Below are 12,656 nucleotides of genomic sequence, written 5' to 3' on the forward strand. Positions count from 1 at the left end.
ATAGTTTGTGTCTTTTGCACATAGTTTTTGTGCTTACACTTGATTTAGTGTTGTAAATTCCATGGATTTTTCTTACTTTATTATTGAATTTGATAATTTCTTTTCTTTTCTCTCCCATTTATGAACTTTGGTGGCCAAACTAAATTATCATTATAGTTTTCAAATGTTGGTCTGGTGTTGTAATGTGATATCTCTACAAGGATGTATGAGGCAAACTTAGTTGAGTGTATATGCAGAAGTAGACAAAGGGAACATTAAAGATGGGGGTATATGAGGTTGTTATGTATCTAGGATCCACTACCCACCTATTTGCAGTGACTATCTCTTGGAGGCTACCAAACTTACACAAACAAGGGATATACACTATGGTTTTGTAATAAGGGTCTCACCATATATGTGTGTGGTCTAACACCATCAAGTCACCGGTAGGCTATGAACTTTGGACTTGAATGCACTTTTTGACCAAGAATGGGGACTTGTTCAGAGAGACATATTTATTGATGTACGCTTGTGATATGTAGTTCTTCATGATGTGAATGAGTATATATGTGTTTATTATTTGTGTAAAATTCTTATCTATTAAATTTATTGCTGCATATAGATGTAAGAAATGTATATCTTGCTTTAAGGGTGTAAACTTATTGTTTTTATTGTGTCTTATGGATACTAGTGTTGTTATGAAAATTTTGAAATTTGAAATTTAACCTTGTAAGAATGTTTGTTATGGGTGATGGTATATTGAATGAGATCGAGTGAATTGGTGTGTTTACTATACTCAAATTGGTAAAGAATGATGCATCCTATTGCCTATTATGAGTAATCTATGGATTTTGAACATTTTAAAAATAAAAGAATTATTTTTATTACTACCATGTTTAAAATTGAAAGTTTATGAAATGATAGGAGATTAATGGATTTGGATGTTTCTACCTATTGGCTAACTATTTTATGAGAGAATTATCTATGTTGTTCTACATATCTAAGAAAAGGATGCATATTTTATGCTGGTTAAAGAAGTTTCAAAATAAATGTGTGGCATGTTTCCATCTTATCTTTTGTGACTTCCAAGAGGGTATTATGACAAAGAAGGTATTATGACAAATAAGGTATTATGACATTGAACCTACAATTTAATGTAGATGATGTAAGTATTGATGTGATAATCAAAATAGATAGAGATATTTGTTAGATCTAGTGGTCACTATGATGATAATATTTCTATGAATATAATTAATTATTGAAGATAGCATGAATATGTTTCTATGGATGTTAGATGGAAAGGGATGATATCACATCATCTAAATAGATGAGAATGCATACATCTGATAATATTATGATTGTGATAATTAGAAGGTGGTCATTTAATGATATTTTATAAATAGAGTAAGGAGTACTTGACAAATGGGTTTTCTAGCCATGGTTGTTATGTGATCTATTTTGTTTAAATAAACCATGATCTAGGGATTATAATTATAATTATGTTTTCCTAATGATTTTGATATGATGGGGATATAACAATGATATTAGGGTTTAGTGATCATGATTTCTTACAGAATTTGATATGAAGATAATGAGTTATGATTGTTGTGTATCACAATATTTACCATGTGTTTGGAGTAATCTTATTGAAGAATTGATTATGGTTAATGATGCTATTGTTAGATGTATATATTTTTTTGGATATATGTTGTGTAGGTGTTTTGTGTTTTCGTTGATGCAAGTACAAGGTATTGACTCTACTTGGCTTCACAGGTCTTGGAATGCCTAAACAATCCTCAATAGTGTTACATGTAGATAGCATTAAGATCCGAGCGAGGTCTAACTCTTCCCATTGTCCCAAATTAGGGTGATAATCTTGGTTTTAAGTTTACCTTGATGTATTTGCCATAAAGCCAATGTTTGTGTACCCTATGTCAGTGATATTTTTTTGTGTGTTGCTAAGTGCTAGATTTAGTTTTGGTCATGTTTATTAGCATCTATATCTTATATTTATTTTATTACTAGTATTATTAGTGGTATAATTATTTATCACCCTTATTATTATTATTAATAATACTAATACTATTGTTGATTTTAACACCTTTTATGTGATCTAAATAATTTAAATTTTTTGATTAAGATAAAACAGGTTTTGAAGGGACCCCAAAACCCTTACAATCAAAGAGCTACCATAAAAAAATTGACAAGACTACCTAGCAGTGAACAATAGGTTTTAGAAATGACTTGAAACCTTCTCGACTTATGGGCATCCAGAGCCCAAAGCCAAAATGACTGTGCAAAGAACAAAAATAACATCATAGAAATCACAACAAACTAAACACCAGCCAAAAATCAAGAGGAGAACATTACAAAATAGGCTATCACAAGGAAAGGGTCTAAGTTAGAAACTAATATACCACAAAAAAAAAAAATGAGGGTTTATCAAGCACCCTCAGCCAACATGAATGGTTTTCCTAGGCTCCCATAACCTACAACAGAGTCTCCAGGACACAAAAACCCATAAATCCAAAGCCTAACCAAAAACAACCACTGGCCAAAGTAGGGCCTTGAAAACTACTAGCATCTAGCCTATCCCTAAGAGAAATAGAAAACACAGGTATTTTCTAGGCTTCCTCAACCTTGATAGTGGGTTTTACAGGATTCACACAACCTGTAGCAATGGGATTTTGAGAGGCTCCATAACCTTTATCTTGATAGGGAATAGAGAAGAGCATATAATGCCCTCTAAGATCACCACCTCAAAAGGATGATAAAGGAGAAAAACCAAATAAGTGACCACCCTTTTTTCTCAAATAGCCTATAAATAGGGCACCATCAGTCACCCACCAGCACCTCCTAGCCTCCACCACAAAAACCAAATCCACCTCCATAGGAGAAAGGTCATCTCCAACACCATCCATCTCCACCTCAAAAGAAGAAAGCACCACCTCTATAAGGAAAAGTAGAGAAAACCAAGGTTTCAGGGGCAGGGCCAACCAAAAGATAATATTAGTATAAACATGACTAGATCAAAGATGGAAACCCTTCATCAAATCTTAAAAAAGTCCAAAGGACATAGAAGGCTTAGTTTGAGACTATAAATGGCCTTCGAAAACAAAGATCTGACCATTCCATCAATAAAGCATCCATAAGAAGCAAGCACCCCCTCATGGTACTTTATGATATAAGAAATAAAGCTATGACTTAGGGGGAGGAAAAAATAAGCCTTTGCATCGATCAAAATAGAGACCACCAGATCAAGTAAAGGGAAGATGGTGAAGGGCCCTAGAAGCAATTAGTCCACACCCACCATCAGGGCCTTAAGTAAGGCTCATTAAAAAACCATCAATGTGCCATAGAAGATCTAATAAGTAGCAAACAAGGAATCACCAATCCCATCTTCAATGAAATAGGTCTATCATCCCCATTCCAAACGTCAAGACCCAAAATGACACCCACACAAAATACAAACAACCTTTCCCACCAAACATAAGAAAATAAGCAGATAGGACATGTTCAGAGGATGACCACATCCATTTCCTAGAGACAAGACCATGATGGGGCACCACAAAGTCTCCATCAAATTCCCCATTTGCAAAAGCCTAACAAAACCCAACGTCCACCTCTCCCTCCATGCTCTGATCTATCCACAAAGGTTTGTAAGAAAATAAATCCCTAGGCCATTGCTCCCCCAAACAAGACGCACCATTTATCCTTACACTGACAAGGAAAAGCGAGCCCATTCTCATCATCATCAGCAGCTTCTTCTTCTCCACCTTCAGCGTCCCCTGAAACCCTCACACTTGCACCCACCTTCTCTCTCACCTTCCTCATTTCAAACTTCAACTGGGGTACGTGTTTTATATAAATTATTATTGTTAATATTGTGATATTTAATCTTTTTTGTGTATTTGTGAGAATATTTATCACATGAAAATGTATTTATTGTGGAGAACCTTTATCACATGAATAATCTTTATACATGTGTAATTATTCTTTGGTGAAGGTAAATATTATTTATTTTGGTGGGAGTTGGTTGTTATTTTTGGGATTAGTTTTTGTGTGGGGGAGGCTGCATTTTCTTAAAAGGGTTTAGGAAAGGTTTGTTGAGAGTAATTTTGAGGGAGATTCTTGCTATTTTGGTGTAAAATTTGCTAGAGATTATTGTTGAATTATTGTGTGGGATGGATTGAGGATTGGTCTATAGATTTTTATTTCTTCTAATTTCTTGCTGGCTAGATTGGTTGTTGTTCGTTGGAGTGTTATGATGCAAGCTTTTTCCTTCATTCTCCTTGTTTTCTTGATTTTTTAGGTAGGGTTCACTATCCTCTTTTCTTGTCCCTTAATTTTCTTTATTTGGAATAGAAAAATATTGTTAGTGGGATCTTTCTTTTCAATTTGGAAGTGGATTCAATTTTTGGTTTTGATTGTAAAGTTATATGTTAAAATGCTTTATTTTCCCTTGTGAATTTTGTGGCTATTTTTAGAGTTGGTGGTCTAATTTTTTATTTTTTTTGTGATTATTGGGATCAAATTGATGGGTTTTCTGGAAGGTCAACAAGAACCCCTCAAGTGGGTCTTAGCCTGGTTTTTCCTTTAGAGTCCATTTGATGCCTCTTTATGAGTCTCTAGTCATCCCTATGTAACTTCAGAGTTTATTGTGCAAATGCGTAGTAACAGACTTCATATGCATGACAATAAGTGTCCAATTCATAACATTAAGTTTAATATGCACATAAATAATTGTCATATGCACAAATTTAGGTAGTATATACATGATTTTGTAGTTTTAGCCCTATTTGTCCTTGTTTTGGTTAGTTTGGTTCTTTATAGCATTCTAGAGGCTTGTATTGGTCTTGTACCCTATTGATCGTATGTTTTGGCATCTGTATGATTTAAATTAGATCGATTTATGTTCATACTTTCTTCTTTATTCTTGGATGTAAAAGAATCCACTTGTTGTTGTATTTGGGAATGGTTTCATTGATGAATCCTTGATGGTTACTATCAAGAGAGGCATATGTGTATGATTTGTGATTTAATTTCCTAATTATGGATTCATTTATGATCTATATGAGATATCTATGTAATTTAAGCTTATCATTTCTTGTATTGAACCCTATGGTATGGGTCTCTATGTACAATTAAGGGAGAGTGCCTCTCAATGGGGTTGAGGCCCTGAGAGCCTAGTAGGGTAACTCATTGGAGAGTTTCTTAGTCAAGTGATAACCTAATTAATGAACTATGGGGAATACACATTAACAAGATAATATGGTGCCCCACCCATGACCTTGATTTCTTGTATAGACTAAGGATAGGATCAAGAAGTCTTGGCTATCTATGGGGTGTTGAGTTGGCATGATTGAACCTCCTTGTCTTCATGAAAGGAAAGTTTAGTTCCACATGAGCTATCAAATCAGGATTAGGGACTAGAGAGGCTACTTGGGTAACTCATGTTGAGGCTATGCAGTGACACTCTTTCATTCTTATTCTCTATAACCTTATCCTATTTGGTTGTGTATAGAAGCCTCTATACAAAGTTTGTTATGTATCTTACCTACACTTGTGTATACCTTATACTCTTGTGAATGTGGATCTTCTTCTTGAGAATACACCTTGTTCTCTTTATTTAACTATCTTTTGTTTTTTGGGCCTTGCATCTATCTATTGAGCATGGTGGGGTGGACCTAATGGCTTGACATGATTGGGTAGTTCTTGTCAACCTCCATTTCATACTAGTGGACTTGTTCATGTACTCTAGAAGGTTATTGTCTTCTTCATTCAATACCTTTTCATATATGTTGAAAGTCATTCAATTATTGTAATCACTATATATGATATGTATCATTGGGAAGAATTGCAATTGTATTATTATTATTGCATCTCAAATACTTCATAAGAAGGTTGATGCAATCTAGATGAATGTAATTGATACATAATGTAATTCTAGAATAGTGTTTAGGTGGTTAGGTGTTTGTACCGATTTATCTTATGTGGATGGATGATTGGTCATATCTTATGTTGAAAGGTTATGATAGTAAAATTTGGTTTGACACTTAAAATGAACATACTTATAGTTTAGTTATTCTTATATTATGTAATTTTGTTGTTATTTTATTTATGTCTTATGAATCTCCAATCCTGTTTAGGAGCATTGCATAGTAGTGATGTTAAAAAACCCATGGAGGACATAAATTTTTATGTATGTTTATATTTTTCTTGTTCTTTGGTATAATTAATAATTTTATGGGTTATTAGATGTGATCTATTATATTTTAAAATAAAAAATATTTCTATGTTGTTTTGGTTAGTTGTTGTTAGTCCTCTAGGTTCCTTTGTGGAGTGTTACAACCAACTTTAAGAGGTAGGAAAACAAATCAAATTTATTTGTTCACTTATAGTTATAATGGGAAGATCCCTTTTATATGGATTATAAAATTATAGTGCTGATTATTGAAGGACTTATCTAGTCCTCTACCCTTGGACCCCCACTCAGTTGAGTTTCTAGACTAGCTCTTAATGTGATTCCCAATTTTATCTTTGATGATGACTTGATCTAATTGGAAATACCTATTACTCTTGAGAACATGATAAATATTGTCTTCTCTATAAAATTATTCAAATACCTTGTCACGAACAAGTTATTCTCAACTTTCTCTCAAGTCTACTGGGATATTGTGATTAGAGATGTGATCCTCACTATGAAATATTTATTTTCTCAGCTTTTAAATTGAAGGAAATCAACCACACATTCATAGTGCTTATTTCAAAAAATAAGGGTGCTAATAGAATTAGCATGTTCCATCCCATAAAATTATGTAATGCCATCTACAATTTTTTTTTAAGCTTCTAATTTTCTATCTCAAACTGATCCTAGACAAAATGGTTCATTGAAATTTAAAAAAAAAAGCTTTGTTCCAAAAAGACAGGCAATGGACGCATTCTTTATGGTTCTTGAGTCTTTTCATTTCATAAAAAATAAAATAAAAATGAAGCCATGTCCCTCAAGATTTACATCTTCAATACTTATGAAAAAATCTCTTGGAACTTCCTTTCTAATGTGCTGTTGAAATTTGGCTTCTTCGATAAGTTCCTTTAGCTTGCTCAGAATTATGGATTTTGTCCCTCATATTTTGTTCTTCCTAATGGAATTATTTAAGGTTTTTAAATTCTACTAGTAGTATAAGGCAAGGGAAACCCCTTTCTGTATATTATATTCATTATTCTTAGAGAGGTTTTCGGGAGGAATTCATATTGTAGTGTTCTTCTTGGTAGATTTTAATTATTTAAGATTTCTTCTACTTCTTTCATTATTTATCACTAATAATTTTTTGATGATATATTACTGATGTGTGAAGCCTCTATGCTCAAATCCAAGGATCGCTTGCACATCCTAATAGAATATTGTAATGTTTTAGGGCGATGTATCAATTTTAATAAAACTATCATTTTGTTTTTGAATGTGTCCCTAAGGCTTCAATATTGTATAGATAATACTCTTAGTTGTAAGGTGTAAACACTTAATTAGTCCTACCTTGGAATACCTCTCAACCATTATTTATAATTTTATTTGGACCTCTCCCTTAGAATATAGCAACAAAAAACTTTTCACCTAGAAAGGGGCCCTTCTTAATATCCTAGAGAAACCTTATCTCCTAAAGGATTTTCTTTAGAGAATATATTTCTACCTCCTATCTCTATTTTTTGTTCCCAATAATATGGCTTCATAGATAGAGAAAATTAAAATAAGTCTCTTTTGGTCTAGTATATAAATGAAGAATAGAATCTCTATAGTTGACTAGAATTCATTATGTAAACGAAAGGAAAACGAAGGCCTAGACATGAAAAAGATTATCATTATGAATAAAGTTATTGTCTCAAAAATTAGTTAGAAGCTAATCAAGTAGAACTTATATTTGGCCAAAACTATGAAATCCAAACATCTAATTAGTAGGGAGGTTTCCTCTATCCTTCATGTGAAAATATTTCCTAGAGGTTCTTATGTCTAGAACAAACATGCGAAAATGAGGGATATACTTGCTCTATGGTACAAGTGGTAAAGTTGTAAACAGGATAGTGTTAGTGCTTTATATAGATGATAGTTGGATAATTGTAGCTAGTATTTTAACAAAAACAAAATCATCTTTCATATAAAATTAGAATATTAAACACAAAGGGATTCTATGCTTGACTAACTCTTAATCAAAGAGAGTCAAGTAATACTTGGTGTATGTTCCTTTGCTAGATAAATTATTGGTCAATTAATTTTTATGTAAGAAAACTAGGTCCCCAAGCATGCATAAATGATCATATAAACTTGCAAACTAAATTGATAAACACATAGGAATATATTGGTACGTACATGAATAAAATTAGGATTTAAAGGAATTCTTAAGAATTCAAGAGAATATTTGAGTACAAGGAGTAGCAGACTACAACAAGTTATGTCCATGTATGATTTCATGATGCATGTTTTTGTGGTTTTTTAATCATTGCATTAACACCCGAAGGATATATCTAAAAAGCACCTCATCACCACCATTATCAATGCTAAGGTATAATCTTGTTAATTCAACATTTCATTTATCAATTATCCTCTACCCTACCAAGAGAAGGCTCTGTTTAACACAATCATTATTGTAGTAGAAGTGGAAAAACCAAAATGGGGTTTGACTTTGGTAAGCCCCTATATAACACAACAATTTTTTGTCTTCTATTTTTCTAAGTTATAGACTTGAGATTCAAAAGTTGTTGAATTGCATAGATCAAATTAAGACACACAATCCTTGACTTTAAACTAGTGAAACCCTTGGACTATGTGTATTAGCTCACTCATATGACAAGGTAAGGCTAAATTTTGGAGGGAAAAATATATAGAACTTCCTAATCTGGAATCTAAAGCCTTGATTGATAAATATTCCCTTAGAACAAGGGTACCTAGCTCCATGGTCTAGCACTTTCAGTAGTATATTCTACCTAAAGTTTCCTCTCTACATGTCATTTTAAAATTTGTACTTTTATGTTTGCTTACAATTTTGTATCTCTATGTTTATGTTGAATCATGTCAATTGGTTAAATTTTACCTTGAAATTATATATCAAATCATATCATATTAAATACAAATATTCCTTCCAAAAAAGAATAATTATTCCAAATATTTAAGTCTCCTTTTAGACTAAAAATGAACCTTGTTGGTTGTTTTGTAATGAAGAAACCAATAAATTTTGGAAGCATGGAATGAGTAAGATCTTAGTTTGGATTGCTAGGCTAAGGCTCTTGTGTGCAACAAGCTGCTAAAATAAGTATTTGAGGATTATTAATAGTCCTATAGTTCATGTCTTTTCCTTTGAAATTGCTCCTTATAATCTCACAAGGATCTTACTAGCCCTAGATGCAAAACCATTTTTTTTTACATACTACACATGTGTTACCAATATTAATCATATTCCTCACTTTTATTGTGATAATGACTTGCTCCGTGTTGGATTAGATCAGTTCCCTATTTGCCTTTCGGTGACTCCATTGTCTAGAAGAAAGGCGTACCCCTTCAGATTTGAGAAAATATGGTTGATGGCCCCTGACATCCAATATAAAATTATGGAGTGGTGGAATATTGATATCTAGGATACGACCATGTTTTGTATAGCCAAGAAGCTATCCAATGTCATTTCCAATACTCAACATTGGAACAAGTCCTCTTTTGGTAATATCTTCAAAATTAAATATAAGCTCAAACTGGATCTTGAGGACATTCAAAAGCATACCCAAGTTTTCGGGTTTGATAAAGATGTCTCGAACAAAGAAATTGAGATTTTGACTAAATCGCATGATATTGTTTCCAAAAAGGAGGAATTATGGAAGCAGAGATCTAGAGCTTTATGGCTTAAAAGTGGTGACAAAAAAACTAAGTTCTTTCATATGGCAATCCTTAAGCATAGGGCTATTAATAGAATAAATAAAATTTAGGTTTGCCATAGATAGGTTGATAAGCATGAAGAGATTTACCAGGAAGTCATCAGTTATTTCACTAATCTCCTTTTGGTCGATGATCCTCTTGACCCTCTAGCCCAAAATGAGATCTTGCAGGAAGTTCCCATCATTGTCTCTCAGGATATGAACTTGGAGCTTACCAAAATCCCTTCTCTTAATGAAGTTCACAATGTTGTCTTCTCTTTTGAAGGTAACAAAGTCCCTAGCCCTAATGGCTTCCCTCTATTTTTTTTTCAAAATTTTTGGCAGATTATTTTCTCTGATGTGGTTGTTGTGGCTCAAGATTTTTTTGGATCCCACTCTCTCTTGAAGGAGTTGAATGCCACCTTCTTTGTCCTCATCCCCAATAAACTTGATGCTTGCACTTTTTAGGATTTTAGACCTATTAGTCTTTGCAATTCTGTATATAAAATTCTCACCAAAATCCTGGTTCTAAGCCTTAAGAATTTCATCCCTTTAATTTCAAAGCATCAAAATGGGTTTGTTGCTAGGAGGTAGATCCTAGATTCCGTTATTGTGGTGCATCAGAACATCCACTCCTTATCTATCAATAAAAATCCTGGCTTTTCTTTGAAATTGGACCTATTGAAAGGTTTTGATAGAGTCAACTGGAGTTTTCTTCTCCGAATCCTTAGGGTGTTTGGATTCGGAGATAACTTCATCTAGATTATTGAACACTGTGTGTCCACCCCCAAAATTTTCAATCTTGATTAATGGATCTGCCTCTAGTTTCTTCTCCATGTCAAGGGGCATTAGATAGGGGGGTCTTCTATCTCCTTTCCTTTTCATTCTAATAAGTTAAGCTCTCAGTAAAATTATCTAGAGGGAAGTCAGAAAAGACAATATTATGGGATTATGACCCTCCTCTCAGGCCTCCTCATGCTCTCACCGACAATTTATGGATGATACTTTGTTGATGGGGCAAGGTTTAGTTAAAGACGCTAAGAATTTAAAAAATACTCTGGATACTTATGAACAAGGCACTCGGCAAAAAATTAGCCTAGCTAAAAGCTCAATTTTTTTCTTTAACACCCCTGAGCAGAGAAAAAAGAAGATTGCCTTGATTCTAGGGTGTAAAGTTGGAATTCTACCCGACTCTTATTTAGGTCTTCCCCTCTACGATGGTCTGGACCCACACTCCTTTTGGGCAAACCTTATTGATAGATTCTATAATAAGTTGGTTGGGTGGAAAGGTGCTTTGTTAAGCCAAGCTGGTAAGCTCCAACTACTCAAAGCTTTGCTAGAGAGCCTCCTAGTTTATGCTATGATTTTATTCAAAAACCCCACCAAAATTGCTGATAAACTAGAAAGAATTCAAAAAACAAATGTGGATAGGAACTGAATCTAAGAAGAGATTACATCTTGTGGCTTGGAATTAGGTTTTCCTTTCCAAGTCCATGGGGGGAATACACATTAGAAATCTAAGAGATTTCAATAAATCCCTGATGGCCAAGCAACTGTTGAGATGTCTTAAAGAGAATAATGAATGGATTGACATTTTCAAACATAAATACCACATTCTGGATATGCAAAACACTCTGGAATCTTATGACCTTCTCAGCACTATTTTTGATTTATGGAGCAACTTCTTTTCCTCCTCCAAAGTTATTTTGCATGGTTGTAGATGGGTGTTGGGGAATGGTTCCAAAATTAGGTTTTGGGATGACTAGTGGACTAGTGATGGCCCCCTATCGGATTTAGTTTGGGCTTCTCCTTTCAAATAATTATGTCTCTAAAAAATTGGCTCCTGGGTGGCTCATTATATTAGAGATGGACCCTGGTTAGATCTCAATTCTATGGATAATGCTTTGATACCTATGCAACCTTGGTTGAATTGTATACACATCCCCCACTCTCATGTGGAGGATGAAGTGTTCTAGAATTTCACCTCTTCTGGGAAATTCAAGGTTGTCGATGCTTACAAGTTTATCTCCAGAAACTCCCCCCCTCTTCTGGGCTGGTATCTAGAACAAGCTCTTAATTCCTAAAATTAACATTATTTTCTGGCTATTTATGCAGAGTAAGATCTCTACCATTGAAAATATTTGCAAAAGAGGTCTTCCTCTTACTAATAGATGCTTCCTTTGCAAAGAAGCGGAGGAAAATGTTGGTCATCTACTGCTTCACTACTCTTTTGTAAGGGATATCTGGAGTTTCTTCACTGATATCTGGAACACTGAATGGGTCTTCCTTGATTTTGTTCAAAGGTTGTGGTTTGAATGGAAGTGCCCCTTTGACAATCAGGCTTTGGGATTTCTATGGAATTTGTCTCTTTCTCATATTTCTTGGGGTATTTGGAAAGAAAGAAAAAATAGAGTCTTTAGAGATTTGGAATCTTTTGCACTTGTTGTGGCTACTAGAATTTGTAATTCTACCAAGGAGAATTTTCTGCACTCCTGCCCTAGTAGAAAGAATAACCATCCCCTCCCTACTCTCCAAGAGGAATGGGATACTATCAAACGATGGAAAATTGATTGGAAAATTGCAATTCCATTGCACAAAACAAAGCAGTGCAGACACAATGTTCTTTGGCATCCCCCCTATGGGATGGATCAAAATCAATGTGGATGGGGCGGTTAAAGGGAATCCTGGGTCGGTCGGGTGTGGGAGAGTGGTTAGGAATTATATGGGTCTATTGGTTTGTGCGGTGGCCCTCCCTCTGGACACCTAGTCCAACCACTTTGCGG

The sequence above is a fragment of the Cryptomeria japonica genome, chromosome 7 (assembly GCF_030272615.1).
Source record: "Cryptomeria japonica chromosome 7, Sugi_1.0, whole genome shotgun sequence".
Taxonomy (NCBI): Eukaryota; Viridiplantae; Streptophyta; class Pinopsida; order Cupressales; family Cupressaceae; genus Cryptomeria; species Cryptomeria japonica.